This window comes from Palaemon carinicauda, chromosome 40 (genome assembly GCF_036898095.1).
Source record: "Palaemon carinicauda isolate YSFRI2023 chromosome 40, ASM3689809v2, whole genome shotgun sequence".
NCBI lineage: Eukaryota > Metazoa > Arthropoda > Malacostraca > Decapoda > Palaemonidae > Palaemon > Palaemon carinicauda.
In genome coordinates, this window is record NC_090764.1 from 27,177,544 (window position 1) to 27,193,438 (window position 15,895).

General features: G+C 34.3%; 1 long non-coding RNA gene across 1 annotated transcript in view; it reads left to right on the forward strand.

Moving 5' to 3' along the window:
• The first annotated feature begins 3,772 nt into the window (after positions 1–3,772).
• LOC137631568 (uncharacterized) overlaps positions 3,773–15,895 on the forward strand; it is a 57,776-nt gene continuing 45,653 nt past the window's right edge. The window contains exons 1-2 of the long non-coding RNA XR_011041909.1: positions 3,773–3,890; positions 8,766–8,847. This is a non-coding gene — a long non-coding RNA (uncharacterized lncRNA). The remainder of the gene's footprint in view (positions 3,891–8,765; positions 8,848–15,895) is intronic.

The following is a 15,895-nucleotide window of genomic DNA, read 5'->3' on the forward strand; positions in this document are numbered from 1 at the left end:
CCTTGCCCTTCAGTTTGAGTTACACCACCATCACATAAAGACGTCTCCAAGAAGGAACTTAAGGGAAGTACAATCTATTTCGAAATTTTGTGCAATTGATTATGATGGAAATGCCCTCTATTCAGTGTAAAGGTATTGTTACTCATGTGAAATTGAAAAATAACCGCAAAATATGGCCTCAAAGGCCCGATCATAAGGTAAGGAATTATTTGCGATTTACTTTTTCATAATGTAAGCATTTATTTGCAATTTACTTTATGATAATGTAAGGATTTATATATAATGTACTTTTAGTTTGTGACATGGGAAGGGGGCCTGGCTAACGGTTGTGACCTGGGAAAGGGGGGTCTGGCAGGCTTGCCCCCGGCTAGGGGTTATGACCTGGGAGCTACTAGGTTAGGTTAGGTGGGTTGGTTAGGGTCTGACCACTTTACAAATCTAAAAAGTGTTAAATAATCACATTTAGACTGTTTCCAGCCACTTACATGAACCATATATTTTTCCAACTGGTTATCTTGTGCTTATTTTGCACTTCTGACCATAACTATTGCTGCAAATCACTCGTTCATGACAATTCTCCACCCAAAAAAATCCCAGCTTCTCACTGGGGACTCCATAATCATTTTTATATAAGGGTGTCCAAAAACTCATGAACAGGTGGTTTGCCCTGATAATCATGGTCAGAAATGAATAAAACACAAGATAACGAGTAGGAAAACTATATGGTTCATGTATTTGGCTAGAAATTAAGGTATCATATATTTACAGATATGAGTAAGCACAAGTACACAAGAAGAAGATAGAGTAGGCTTAGTCCAGAATGTTGAAAGAAAACAATCGTGTTATTTACATGGATTACTTTGAAAAGAAGGGGAGAAGTTGGAAAATAAATTTTGAGTAAATATACATATTGTTTTTTAAACAAATCAGCGTGTAGGTTAAAGGATGGATCACAGTATTCTCAGGTGGTTTTGCCAAGTGGAATGTATAACTATGAGAAATTAAGTAAGGGTGCATCATTGGAATTTTAGGAAGGTCTAAAATGGGTTGAATTTGTAGCATGTAAGATATATTAAGAGATGAAAAATCATTGGAGGTTTTAATTCACTGGTCATGAGCCTCCTCAAGGTTTGCATGTTGGCAAAGATTTACTAAAAAGGTATTGGTGTAGAATGTACCAGTTAAAGAATGAATGTGGCAGTTATTATGAGAAATTAATTTTCTGGAAGTCCCCTCCCACCAGTTGGGGATACTGGATCATGGACACATAACAGTACAGTATACATATAGAGTCCTTTCATTATACGTCATCAAACTTCCGGTCCGCCATCTTGGAGGGCATACAAAGACGTGACGTCGTGTTCAGTGAATGGCTGTAAGTTGAACTGTCGCCATCTCATTACATTCTCATTCACACAATGCCCAGTTTTTGCGCTATTGTTGGCTGTGGGAATCGAGGAGAAAGAGATGACAAGAGTTTCTACCGCATACCGGCAGTTATTCAGAATTAGGACAAGGATACAGAAGAATTATCCAAGCGCAAACGTGACTTGTGGTTGACCAGAATATCACGGGCCGATCTTCGTGAATCCTCACTACCCTACGCACGTATCTGTTCTGATCATTTCATATCAGGTTAGTCTCGGCTAGGCCCTAAAAGTATCATTAATCTTGTGTAAACATGCTATAACCGATCGCATGGGTGACTTCACAAGTATCATCGTCAGTTCAGTGTGTAGTGTGTGTGGGGCTATAATAACAAAGGCTACTTACCTTCTCTATTTCGTCAACGTGCTCATGCCTATGTGTATATTTATATTTATTTTAATTTGTGTATTAAATTGTGCAGACATACAGGCCTATGTAATGAATAAACATTGATTATAAATAATATCTGAAAGCTGGTTTAACCCGAAGGGGTCTTCAGCATATATATGAAATATCGAAAAAATAAATAAATTTGCGCATTTAATTGCAAGGAGGCAAAATGATCATCCAAGAGCATTACAATAGAGTTTGTCCATCATATGTTTATATGTATATAAGAAATTATAGCATTTGTAACCAAACACAAACACAATGGTTTGGCATGAACTGATAAAGATTTGACATTATAATGCAAAACTTTTACATACATTTTGACAATCAAAAATTACAATACACAAGGTTAGGCTAAATGATCAATATTAGCTTTATAATTATAAACACTCTCTTCATTGTCCCAGTGTTTATCTAATTTTGGACTTAAAAGCATTAAAGGGAAAAATAACAAATTCTGGAAGCAGATTATTCAATGGAAATGCATGCCCACTCATGTTCTGGGTTGGCCGACAGTACCAAGTAGTTCACCATATCAATGTATGAAATACTGGGAAAATCCTCAATATTTTGACTGAATTAATTCTGCATCTGGTATGGATCTAGGCCATCAATTAGATCGAGTTTCTGCTTGTAAAAACGTTATCATCACCCGAAAATTGTTTGACAAAGTCGCTCTCATTGTCCATATTCGCTGTAGCAGCTGCCATGTTTTTGCTTTGTATGTCCTCCAGCATGGCCGCCGGTGATTCCCATGACGTCATTGAAAGGACTCTATACTGTATTATATATATATATATATATATATATATATATATATATATATATATATATATATATATATATATATATATAAATATATATATATATATATATATATATATATATATATATATATATATATATAATGATTTACTATTCGAAAATATGAGAGACATGTGACACTTCTAAAACCGGTTTCCAATGTGGAAATGGGTTGATTTACACTAAAGATACAAACACCGTCAGTCAACAATATGTACCCTACAACAGCGTCAATATAAACTTCTCGGAGCCTTTGTATATCAGCGGCCAGTTCCTCAAGCGTTCATTAAAAATGGACATCATCTAACCTAAACTTTCCCCCCTAACCGAAACTACAAGTCGTGTCCTTACCTACTTACCTAACAGGGAAGGGGGCTAACGCCCACCTTTGACCCCCTTACACTGCCGTATTCTAAGTTAGACATAATAATACATACAGTTAGCCGCTATCATACATACACCCCAACTTCTCTTTTGTCCAACTCAATTGGATAAGTCTCTCCTAGTCAATTGGATTATTCAACTGTATAGCACAGTTCTGTGTCGATTTATGGGCATAAGTTAGAACTAGAATTTGAGATGGGTAGATACCACGATTAACGGAGTATTCCATTAATCCTGGGTAGATACAACTGTTAATATCTTTGGACGACATTCAGTATTAACTGACAAACAGTGTATGGAAGAAAATTTGATTGAATTTATGAAACTTGAACTATCCAGTTCAGTGATAGAGCCAAGGAGCCGATTTTGCACCGAGGTGCAACTTGTAAAACCCACGAGTTGTAGTTATAAGTTAAAGGTAAGAGTGATTGGACAGCAAACAGTGGAATTTTTTCTATAAAAAGTAGTTTATTTTCCCTGGGTTGCATTGTCCTGTAATACAGTACAACAATACTATTATTTGTGTATGTCAAACGACTCGGAATTCGGAAACTTTGTTTACTCTTAAAATCCCTCGTCCATGCGGCAAGTGTTAGCCAATGGTGGCGGTGTTTAAACAGGGTAGATAAGGCATGGGGATAATAACCACAAGTTCCCTCATGAAGTGACCAAAGCAAACATATACTTACCGGTGTTCCCAGGAATATTACGCCCAGTCATAAGTTGAGATTCGATATGCTTTCTTCATTATTACACAAAAGCAGTGCGGATTAACACGAACCGAAAGGCGAGTTGTACTATACAGTAGTGTTAATTCCTTGAGGATAACTGACGGGACCAGAAGAGAGAACTGCCTGGCAGATCAACAACCAACCACTAGCCGTGTAAGTAAATCTTCCCTATTTTAACGTACACGATTTACGATTATGCCTACACGGCTGATTTGAACAGGGTTTAAACTTTCAAGGTAGTGACCTTAGTTTGAGGTAATTTACATGGGTTCAAAGTAATTTTTGTAAGATAACTTTGGCTTTACTAGCTTTAAATTTAAGGAAATTGTCAATGTTTATGGGTAAAAATCAACAGCAACTAAGGTAATGGCCACATGCTCAAGTTTAAACCCTGGATTTGACGAACATCATTTGTTACCATAAACATCCAGCAGTGGGAAGAATACATTTGAATTTTTTCAGACAAAATGTTCATAGTTCTTATCACCAACTTCTTTTATAACTGCCATCACCATGGAACGGAGGCCTACTTATTCATGAAGGGAAAAAATAAATGTCGAAATTATAAGTTCAACGTTTCTAATTGGTTGGAAAATGTCCACAATGATACATTACACCAGTCGATGAGTAGACTCACACCTTTTCCAAAAGAGATCATTGCCCTCTAAAATTACCCATGAAAGCTTTTAAAAGTTATAAATTGATTTATTGAGTTATATCTGGTATTTCCTAAATGAAACTTCACAATATGGCTTAAATAAAATGCGCCAATTAAATTGATAACACATTAAATGAAAGTTGAAAAGGGGAAATGAAAAAAAAACATGTCAAACTTTGTAATGAGTTTACTAAAAGCTTAGTTTAGCTAAAGTTGAAATAAAAGATGACATAATGAGTAATAAGGAATTCACGTTTATTTTTCTTAACGTATTACGTAACCTAAAAACCGCTACCTAAATGAGGATGGATAACTTTTCCTTTACCACTACACATACAACATAAATTTAGAAGTACAACCTTTATAACCAAAGGTAAAACGCAATGCATAAAGTAAAGCAACATTTTAAATACCTTAGAAATGTAAAATTACAAAATTAATGGAAAATTAGGACGAGACACTGTCGAGGAACCTTCTCACTAAGAAAGACAACTTTGCAATAAGGTGAAGAAGGTGGTGACGTGGCACGGTGGTGAGCCCTGAGGGGAGAGGGAGTCGAGTTGAGTCTCGGGCTACTTAGGTTTTCTGTCCTTTCACAGGAAACATTATTATTATTATTATTATTATTATTATTATTATTCCTTGTTGGAAAAGCAGGATGCTATAACCCCAGGGGCTCCAACAGGGAAAATAGCCCAGTGAGGAAAGGAAAAAGGGAAAAATAAAATATTTTAAGAAGAGTAACATCATTAAAATAAATATCTCCTATTCAAACTATAAAAACTTTAACAAAACAAGATGAAGAGAAATTAAATAGAATAGTATGCCCGAGTGTACCCTCAAGCAAGGGAACTCTAACCCAAGACAGTGGAAGACCATGGTACAAAGGCTATGACACTAATTAAGATTATGGTTTGATTTTGAAGTGTCCTTCTCCTAGAAGAGCTGTTTACCATAGCTAAAGAGTCTCTTCTACCCTTACCAAGAGGAAAGTGGCCACTGAATGATTAGTGTAATAACCCCTTGGGTGAAGAAGATTTGTTTGAAGACTACAGTATACAATAAGCTCACACTAGACATCTGAAAGACTTAAGACATGGAGAAAAGCCACTTACACTCGATACCCCCAAAATAATCATTCAAACGAAACGAGGATTTTATTTTTGTTTATAACTATGGTGACAGATGATTTATGGTGATTGAGTGACGGTGCAGAATTTGGATAAGTTGAGAGCAGTCGTGCAAACATCAACGAATCATTTCAGCTCTATCCGGTAGGTAGTAAATTGCAGTGAGACGTATTGGCTAACGGTTAACCGTTGGCAGTTAATTTATCATTGGTGTATGGTAGCTGTTGTGTGAGACTTTTACTGTTGGATAGGGCTATTAATTTTATTCACAGCTTCATATTATGACTTAATTAGACGTTGCCAACATGCCAATAGTTCTGCTAAACACTATTCTTGGGCATAGGTCTATTGATTCTAATATATTTATAGCTAAGTAATATTCTGAGCCTTTCTTCCATCTTGCTGCCCAACCTCTTATGATTTTTACATCACAATTCTATTACGAGGTTTCCCCCAATTGCACGTGGATGCTGAATGGTCTAACTAGGCCTCTGTGCCAAGCCTTATGGCCAAAATTCGTAAATGCGATTCAAACGATTGATCAGTTCAACTGATGCTCAGGCCTATCATAGTGTTATCTGCATATGATTGATTCTATTATCTGTTTTATTTCATATCATATCACGTGAAGGGTAACGTAGCTCAAATTATACTGTAAATACTTAGTCGATGTTATACGATTGTGTGGTGCAAGATAACTCCCATAAAGGAAATGTTTGGTTAAGCACATAAATTTTGCTCTTCGAAATAAATAACTTATTTCAAGGGGAAGTATTGTATTGCACACGCAGCAAAATACGTAAATAATGAAATGTGAGTGATGATTTATGGTTAGGCAGATGAAATTTATTTTAATCGCTGTTGTTCTTGGGTTATAGCATATCTTTTAACATTAACGTTAATGCCATTACATTATTTTAATATTACGTATATCACCAAAACTATAATTGATGTTTTTAATGTAAATTTAACCCAATCGGTGTTTTTAGTTTGTTGAACTCCATTTTTTATATTGCTTAGGGTAGGTCTATATGCTTACATCGCTCGTGTATATTACATTATTTACAGCATAATGTATTCGAGTATCGTTGTGATAGAGATCATTGCCTTAAATCAAACACACAAAATACATCACCAAGTAGTTAGTGAGGTTTAAGGTAATTTTACATTCCCTACATGCTTGCATTTTCTCAAATTATGTATGAAGGTGTATTGTTACTTTACTATTATATATTATTATTTATTTATTTATTTATTCCCATATATTTTTTCATCTTTTATTAAGAATATACAATTACATTTTATTAATTTACATTATTTACGTAATTATTCTATCACCAAAATACAATGTGAACTTAAATAGTATTTGTAGGCTTGAAGTGTTGTTTGCTGCCATTACAATATGAACTTGGTGGGAAATGTGTATTACCCCCTTTCTGAGTGGGACTGGTGAAAGGGTTTACGTATCGCCATGATCAGTAAAGCTGTACTAGCCAGGTATGGTTAGTATGTACTAGGCTAGTACGGGTAGCCAGGGCTACCCATACTAGGTAGGTTTGCTGTGAGCAAACAGACGAATATCTCCCGTTATCATGAACCCACATTGGCCAGCGTAATGATGGAGACTAGGCAAACCCCCTGGCATGAATCAGTTTTTTTTTTTTTTTACTTGCAGTGCACTAGAAACGGTTGCATTTGTTACAAAATGCTAGTTCAAGATGTTTAGAAGATAGGAGTTGTATTTCGTTCGAAGTGTTCGAAAACTCTTGATGAATGCAAACGCCGATTTGCCATAATATTCAAATGACAGAACTACAAGTTGGCTAAAGAATGAATCATGAAATTTTGATGAGAATTGTATACTCTTTCCTTTCCATAAAACAGAAATTTTGATGATATAACTTGCTCCTCCCTTTCCTAAACCAAGAGAAATTTTAGAGAAAACAAAACAATCCTAAAAGAAATTTATATATATACCATTTTATTTCAACGGCGTGCAAATCAATAATGTTTCACGGGAATATTTCTGCTGTGCGATCGTCATTACGGCCATTCGTCGAACAACCAAATGTTAGGTCGACTCAACCCCTTGACTGACAATTTCTCTTGAAATATATATATATATATATATATATATATATATATATATATATATATATATATATATATATATATATATATATATATATATTATGTTTTATTCGGTAAATGATACCTTGTTTTTCAGATATTACATGTTTCTTAGATTTTATACGCCAATCGTGTTTAAAAAGTGACGAGAAATCTGCTTGGTTTTGCAAACTAACAGTGGGCTACCCATGTTAGGTAGGCATACTACAGTAGGTTACAGTAACGTTCGTAATATTTGTAAGTTGGCCTTCATTCAATGTGACATTTCTTTATTAGATTTACTTCTATCTCATTAATTTGAACAAATTTTGGGCCTTGAATCAGGGTTCTTTTTTTTTCAACTCCAGAAAGGGGCCACATTACTGTGTATACTGTTTCTATGTTAATTGCTAGTTGAATTGGTTGACAAGGCTGCATGAATTGTTCTAGATGTTTTATTGCGTAGTATGTCACATACTGTTTAGTGAACTGTTGTTTTTTTTTAACTTTTTATGGTGGAAATATTTTGATTTAATGGATTATCCACATGAACGTCATATCTGTATAATTGAATATACTAATAATCTTAGGGCATGCGGCAAATAAGTATAAGATAACCTTTTACCTTTTTTAAAAGTAGGTTAGTAGTAATTACAGAAAACACTCCTTATTCCTTCCATGGTGTGTTCATGATTAGTATTGTTGATGTACACTATATTTCTCATTTCTTGTACATATATAACAATTTGGGGAAACCCTGTGGGGAACATGGCTTTACAAAAGAGAATGAGGTGGATAACCGAAACCCTGTGTGTTGTAGCCTACAGCAGGGATTGGTTTGAAGTACTGTACATTAATCCAAAGATAAGCAATTGTCGAAATTAATTATTCATAGCTATAATCAGTATTAATTACACACTGAAAATTATCAAGCACGGCCAACTTAAATTACATATGCACATTTTATCTTCCCTAACCTAATTTAGCCTAGCCTAGGCCTAATGCACAGGGTACTACGTAAGCCCTCATTCAAACCTAACCTATATCGCAATATATTATGAGACTGAATTTAAGGAATGTATGGCGACCTAATATTGCACACACTAATAGGGGAAACCTTTACCTTTGCAGGGATTTTTCGAAACCACGCAAGTTAGGTTAAATGGCGTAGGCTAATAGTAATCCACAACGCCCTTGTCTCCTACGTCTAAAGGTAAGTTTCCTATTATTTATTTTCAGTTCGTAGTTAATCCTTACGGATAGGAGCATATCCTAACCAAATGAGGGGAGATAGGAGTTAATTGGTATACATTTGTGATTTATTAAAGATTTATGTATTACGTTACTGCGACAAAAATATTATTATTATTATTATTATTATTATTATTGTTGTTGTCTTTTCATTTAAGTTTACGCTTAGTTTTTTATGTAGATCTTTACTAAACTTTTTCACGAAGTTATCACCGTGAAATAAGTAGAAAACGTGTCTCAACATTATGTCACGTTTCTTTGACTAAGTCGAGCGTCTCTTATGCATTTGATAACAAGACTTTAATCGATACTTATTATCATGACGCTAATATCTAGCTACAAATGAATATGTAACTTTATTTTTAGCTTCTGTGATTCGCCAACAATGGAAATGCACCATCTACAACCATCATTGTCGATGTAACACTGATTCAGTATGTTTTCGGAGAGAGAGAGAGAGAGAGAGAGAGAGAGGGAGAGAGAGAGAGAGAGAGAGAGAGAGAGAGAGAGAGAGAGAGAGAGAGAGAGAGAGAGAGGATACTTCACATGATTAGAAACCGGTAGTTGTATACTATTTGACGAATATGGTGTTAGATATTGTATTTCTTCATGACGATTCAGTTGGGAATCTGGGACCAAACTAGTGAATGCTAGGCTATATATAGAAACTTGGAAAAAGCAGGCGTAAATCCTTAAACGATTAACAAACATGTTTAGTTATCGTGCCAATTATGGTAGGTACAGTCACTCATAAGTTGGTTGATGTCCGAGTTCTTGAGAGAGATTTCCATTTCACTCCTTTCTGGACGGCAGGCGTCTGGGATCAGGAAACCGGTCAAATATCCAACTACGTATTTCACGCTCCCAGACACCTGTCTTCAGGAAAGGGGTGAAATGAAAATCTCTCTCAAACACCCAGACAGCCACCTACTTATTATATGAGTGACTGTAAACGGAAAAAAATATCGTGAATTCATCCAATACATTTCATGGCTATATTAACTATTATGTCACACGAGAATTTTGCGGTATAAGCAGATCTTTGTGATAATGACAATTTTATACAATGCTTCATGCATTTATGACTTATTACTTAATGAAGCTTTTATGTTTTATTCCCGTTGTCAATTAAAATAAGCCCAGGTGACAGCGTGATTGAAAGTTTCAAATTAAGAGCAACGCATTTCTTGGCTTTTCTATTTTTTCTTTCAAATTATTTTCACAATTAGAAAATTATCGATTTTATCTCACTGGCAGTTTCATTCTATATTTTTTGAGAGGGCGATTTCCACCCCCCCCCCCTTTTTTTTAGAAAAGTTAGTTTTAATAATTTTGAGAAGTAATTACTACTCTGCATTTTTTGAGAGGGCAGTTTTATTCTCTGGGTTTATCTTAGAGGGACAGTTTTACTCCTGAATTCATTAGATAGGACAGTTTTTTCCAGAGGGCAGTTTTAATCTTTGGATTTTTCCGAGAGGGCAAGTTTACTCTTTGGACTCTTCTGAGTAAAGGAAAATGTTTTGAACTGAGAAAGTAAAATGCTCAAATTAAATGAGAGAAACTGGTTTTGCGGAAAGACATCAAAAGTAAAACCTCCCAAAGTCGCTTTAAAAACAGTGCATTTTTAACATTATTAATGAATTTTGACGAGCATGATTAATCGTTAACAATATTTAATTTCTCCTTTTAAGTATTTAATTACCCAAGCAGCCGACCAAAGTCCAAAGTAGAAATAAGTTATTTCTACCAATTTGGCCCATATCTTGGACGCCATGTTATCAGTTTTAATGTTATCACCGTATAATTTCATTTCGGTTTTCATTATCCCTCCTTTGCTTTATTCTCTTTGTCTTCACTTTTAGCTAGCGTTTGCCTTCCTTAACTTTCCTCCTTCATCTCGATGTCAATTTGCCCCTCAAATGTCATTCTTTACAGCTCTTTGAATCACACTTCCCCTCTTCCCTCATTCTTTTGCAATTCATCTCTCTCTCTCTCTCTCTCTCTCTCTCTCTCTCTCTCTCTCTCTCTCTCTCTCTCTCTCTCTTCAATGAAACAAGTTTCTTCATTATCTATGAAAGCAGTAAATCGTCTCTCTCTCTCTCTCTCTCTCTCTCTCTCTCTCTCTCTCTCTCTCTCTCTCTCTCTCTCTCTCTCTCCCCAATAAATAAAAAATGTTCCTCCATTATCATTGAAAGAAGAAATTCGGATCCTGCAATTAAGATTTCTTTATGAGGCTTCTTTTCTTTAAGGTTGATAATACTGACAAGTGCAATAGCCCCGTGCTATGAACTATTGAATCCTCTTCACAAAATGCACCCTCCACTCTCCATGAAAACTTTAAAAGTTTTGTATTTTTATGAGGCTTATGCAAAATGGAATGCTTTTTTGGTGATGATGGTGAAAGAACTTAATGCCACGCAATGTTAATCCAAACTGTGTAAGTTTTCATATTTTTGCATGTATTGTCTTAAACTTTCAATATGCGGATAGAAATTAAAATAATATTTCTATATGGTAGCGCACATTGATGAAATGGTAGGTTATCATTAGCTTTTTCGTCATAATTAAGTTTTTTTCTAATCTGAGGACGTAGCAAAACAGTATTAATAGATTAATCCAATAATATTTTGTATAATGTTATGAAAAGAACAGTCTTGCATAAATTTCCGTTTATCATCCCTTGTTACTTATAGCCTACATAGCCAAATAACCGACGCAATCCTTATATTAACCTGATACTTTGAATTGTAGATGTCACATTAAGAAAAATAGTAAAGCCGTTTGAAATAAGCATTCTTCCCTATAATTGTCATTTCTTTGAATGCATTCAAAGGACGAAGCTCATTGTATGCACAGACCGTGTTAAAGCAGGATTAGATTTTCAGTAACTTGAGTCTTGTAGCCTCCTGATGCAGGCACAGCGAGGCCATTTAGGGGGTTAGGTGTAACTTAAAGAAGGTGATTACTACAGTTTCATTTTAAGTAAAGGCTAAAAGTGGTTACACAGCGCGACGAAGAAATGAAGAGGTAACGGGGAGGGAGGGTGGTTACACTAGAAGGCTAAAAATTAGGTGTAAAGTTGTAAACACCCTAAGTAAAGCTTACAGTTCGCCACGTGAAGTACGCTGATGGCACTATCCCCTTCGGCTTACGATGTGTAGGAGATCGGTTTTTTTACTTACACGAATAGATATTCGACGCGAGTAATGGCTTTGCATATGTATGAAGTCTTTCCCCTCTGTCACTTCAACCCAAGGAAATGGATGTCTAAAGCTCTTTTCTCCTCTTTGCAGAATCACTTTGCAGTTCTATTTTGGGTGAGACTGAATATGTGTATTAATTGCAGTATACAAAACACTTATGAAAGTATGTACTGAAGTGTATAGTTTTTATGGCTATTGCTGTTGATATGTTAATTTATATTTTTAATGGTTCATTTCGTGATAATCTAAAGCTAAATGGTTTTTGACATGCAGTCTAGAAATTCTCAAAATTGACGTAACGATGTCCTAATGACAATTACCAAAATAACTTGAGATCCCAAGACGGTTATCTTGTGGTACAAAATAACATTGCAACTTTTAGATTTACACGTGTTCAGGTCTTCAGCTGCATATCATGTAGGACTTATGAGCATCAATTCAATTTTCAAGTGAGATTTAATTTATGATGAGGAGTTTATACAGTATTAGATAAGGTATGGTAAAGCAGATTCATCATTCTCTTAGCTTATGGGATATTTAACTGATTCCTTTCAAGTATTGTCTTCTCTAATTTAATTTGAAACATTCTTTTCTCCTAGAATGAGATAGCTCGTAGCTGTTAGAACATGGCTCCTCTTCCTTAACCACATCAATGACCTAGCTTCCAGGTGCACAACCTCGTACTCGCAGTGGGGGTGAGGTGTCAATGTTATCAATCTTGCTGGCCTTAAAGTGTTCAATGTATGAAAGCAGCATCTATTTCATCTACTTATAATAACAATTATGCTGCTGCTGCAAAAAATTAAAAAGACACTAAAGACATCGTGCCTTGTATGATTATACGATAAGAAAAATGTGTGAACTGCAAAATACTCTGCTGTGGAAAGAAGCTGAGTTTATGCTCAGTAAATATTGAACCAGAGTTTGATTAATTCTTGCATATCATATGCCTTATCGGGGGCGTATTTATACATAAGATAATGCTTAGAAATAGACGTTTAAATGTGTTGCATATTTGTTAAGCCTTTAGTATAATTTCTTCAGGGCTAATGTTTTAGTGTGTCGGTACTTTTCTCACCAACAAAATATTGACGTCCGCTACCCTTCAAGTGTGCCAGTTCCCACCAGAAGTCTAGCGGTTAGTGTCAGGTCAGGATGGAAAACCTGTAGGATGTTTTAGAATTTCCGCCGATGCTACATTCGTCTTATTCACTTAATTTGAAAACAGTTTTCACAATATTTTGTTTAATTTACTTTATAGTTTATTTTTTTTGGACACTCAAATTAAATATTCAAATTCAGTTAATTAAGATTTGAAATACTTTAAATGATATATACATGAAATATTAACAAGCTAAGAATTAGTACTTTTTTATGAAGGGTTTCGGACAACCAAAATATTTTAGTTATAAAGATAATCCAATAAAACCTGGAGTGATTAGAAACCTATCACTAAAAAATCAAGAATAATACATAACTAACTGTCATTTTCTATAATTCTATTTAAGGACCAAAAGAAATTTCCAGCATTAGAATAAAAATTTCATGCACAGTAGAGATTCTATATAGAATTAGGTGTCATTTCAAATGTCAAATGCTTGAAGCTTCTGTAATTCAGAGAACTACTTACGTAACCCTATCTCAAGTGTCAGGAAAACGAGATTGGATTGGAGCATTATTACTGTAAGCCTTGTCCTTAAGAAGATTAATATTCTAAATCGCTTGAGCTTAGTCGTAATCTAATTAATCAAATATGACCTAGTGGACTTTCATCTACAGTAGAGACTATTTATAGATAGTTAAAGCCCATATGAATTGTCCAGACGCTTAACGATTGTAAATGTAAACCAAAGTATTTAGGTCATATTATCTGTTTTTGTATCCAAGAATATTCTTCTTCAGTGGATTCATCTTAACTGGTTTAACAAGAATTTATCTCTATCTATCTATCTCTCTCTCTCTCTCTCTCTCTCTATATATATATATATATATATATATATATTTTATCTATATATATATGTATATATATATATATATATATATATATATTTATACATATATATATATGTATATATATAAATATATATATATATATATATATATATGTACTGTGTGTGTACATGTTTTTATACACTCAAACACTCACACATTTAATGTATATATAATATAAATATATGTATATTTGTGTCCTATACGCACATACTCCCGCACGCGCTCGCGTGCACACACATATATGTGTATATATATATATATATATATATATATATATATATATATGTATATAATTTGTATATATATATATACACATAGGTACATACATTCAAACTGTATATGTCTGTATATGCAGTAGGTTAAAATTTTCACACATAAATATAAATTTCATAAAGGTATATATATGTATATGATTATATAAATACAATCATATGTACGTTGAATACACATAAACACATACACAAACACACGCATATGTATATATTATTATCATTATTATTATTATTATTATAATTATTATTATTATTATTAAATGCTAAGCTACAACCCTAGTTGGAAAAGTAGGATGCTACAAGCCCAGGGGCCCCAACAGGGAAAATAGCCCAGTGAGGAAAGGAAACAAGGAAAAATAAAACATTTTAAGAATAGTAACAACATTAAAATAAATATTTCTTATATAAACTATAAAAACTTTAACAAAACAAGAGGAAGAGAAACTAGAGAGAAAAATGTGCCTGAGTGCACCCTCAAGCAAGAGATCTCTAACCAAAGACAGTGGAAGGCCATGGTACAGAGGCTATGGCACTACCCAAGACTAGAGAACAATGGTTTGATTTTGGAGCGTCCTCCTAGAAGAGCTGCTTACCATAGCTAAAGAGTCTCTTCTACATTACATTGCAGTAGTTAACCCCTAGGTGAAGAAGAATTGTTTGGTAATCTCAGTGTTGTCAGGTGTATGAGGACAGAAGAAAATCTGTAAAGAATAGGCCAGACTATTTGGTGTCTGTGTAGGCAAAGGGAAAGAACCGTAAGGAGAGAGAAGGATCCAATGTAGTACTGCCTGGCCAGTCCAAGGACCCCATAATACTCTAGCGGTAGTATCTCAACGCGTGGCTGGTGCCCTGGCTAACCTACTACATGTAATATATATATACATATATATATATATATATATATATATATATATATATACAGGTATATATATTTATATATATATATATATATATATATATATATATGTATGTATGTATGTATGTATGTATACATATATAATGCGTTTTTAATTTGGAAATAGTTTTTGAAAGGAGACATGAAATAACTCAATTAAGACCAATCACTTTCATTTTATTTTCCGTTACAACATGAATACTGCAGAACGCAGTCAATGGCTTACCTGGAAAGCGTAGAGGAAGAGGTATTTATCATTAAACACATATATGCAATTACGAAATGATGAAGCGGAATTCATCCATTTTAAATGATTCGTTCCGGTTGGCAACACGCTCACATGCATTGCCTTTAAGAGGATATGATTCATTAATGTTGATATGATTAGTTTATATCGACTGGTTACATTTAGTGTTGCTCTATTGGAAATTATTTATTCGCGTCTTTCGCTTTGTGCTGTACAATTAGATGCTCTAAACTGGTCTTTAATTAAATATAAAAGAAAAAAATATGTAAAGAAATATGGGGAAGATATGGCTGTAGGGAGAAAGATCGTGGTTTGAATCAAGAAAAAGTGAATGTAATTAAGTCTGTTTTTTTTTTTTTTTACGTTTTCTCCTATTAAGTGCAAAATAAAAGGAAAGTAGT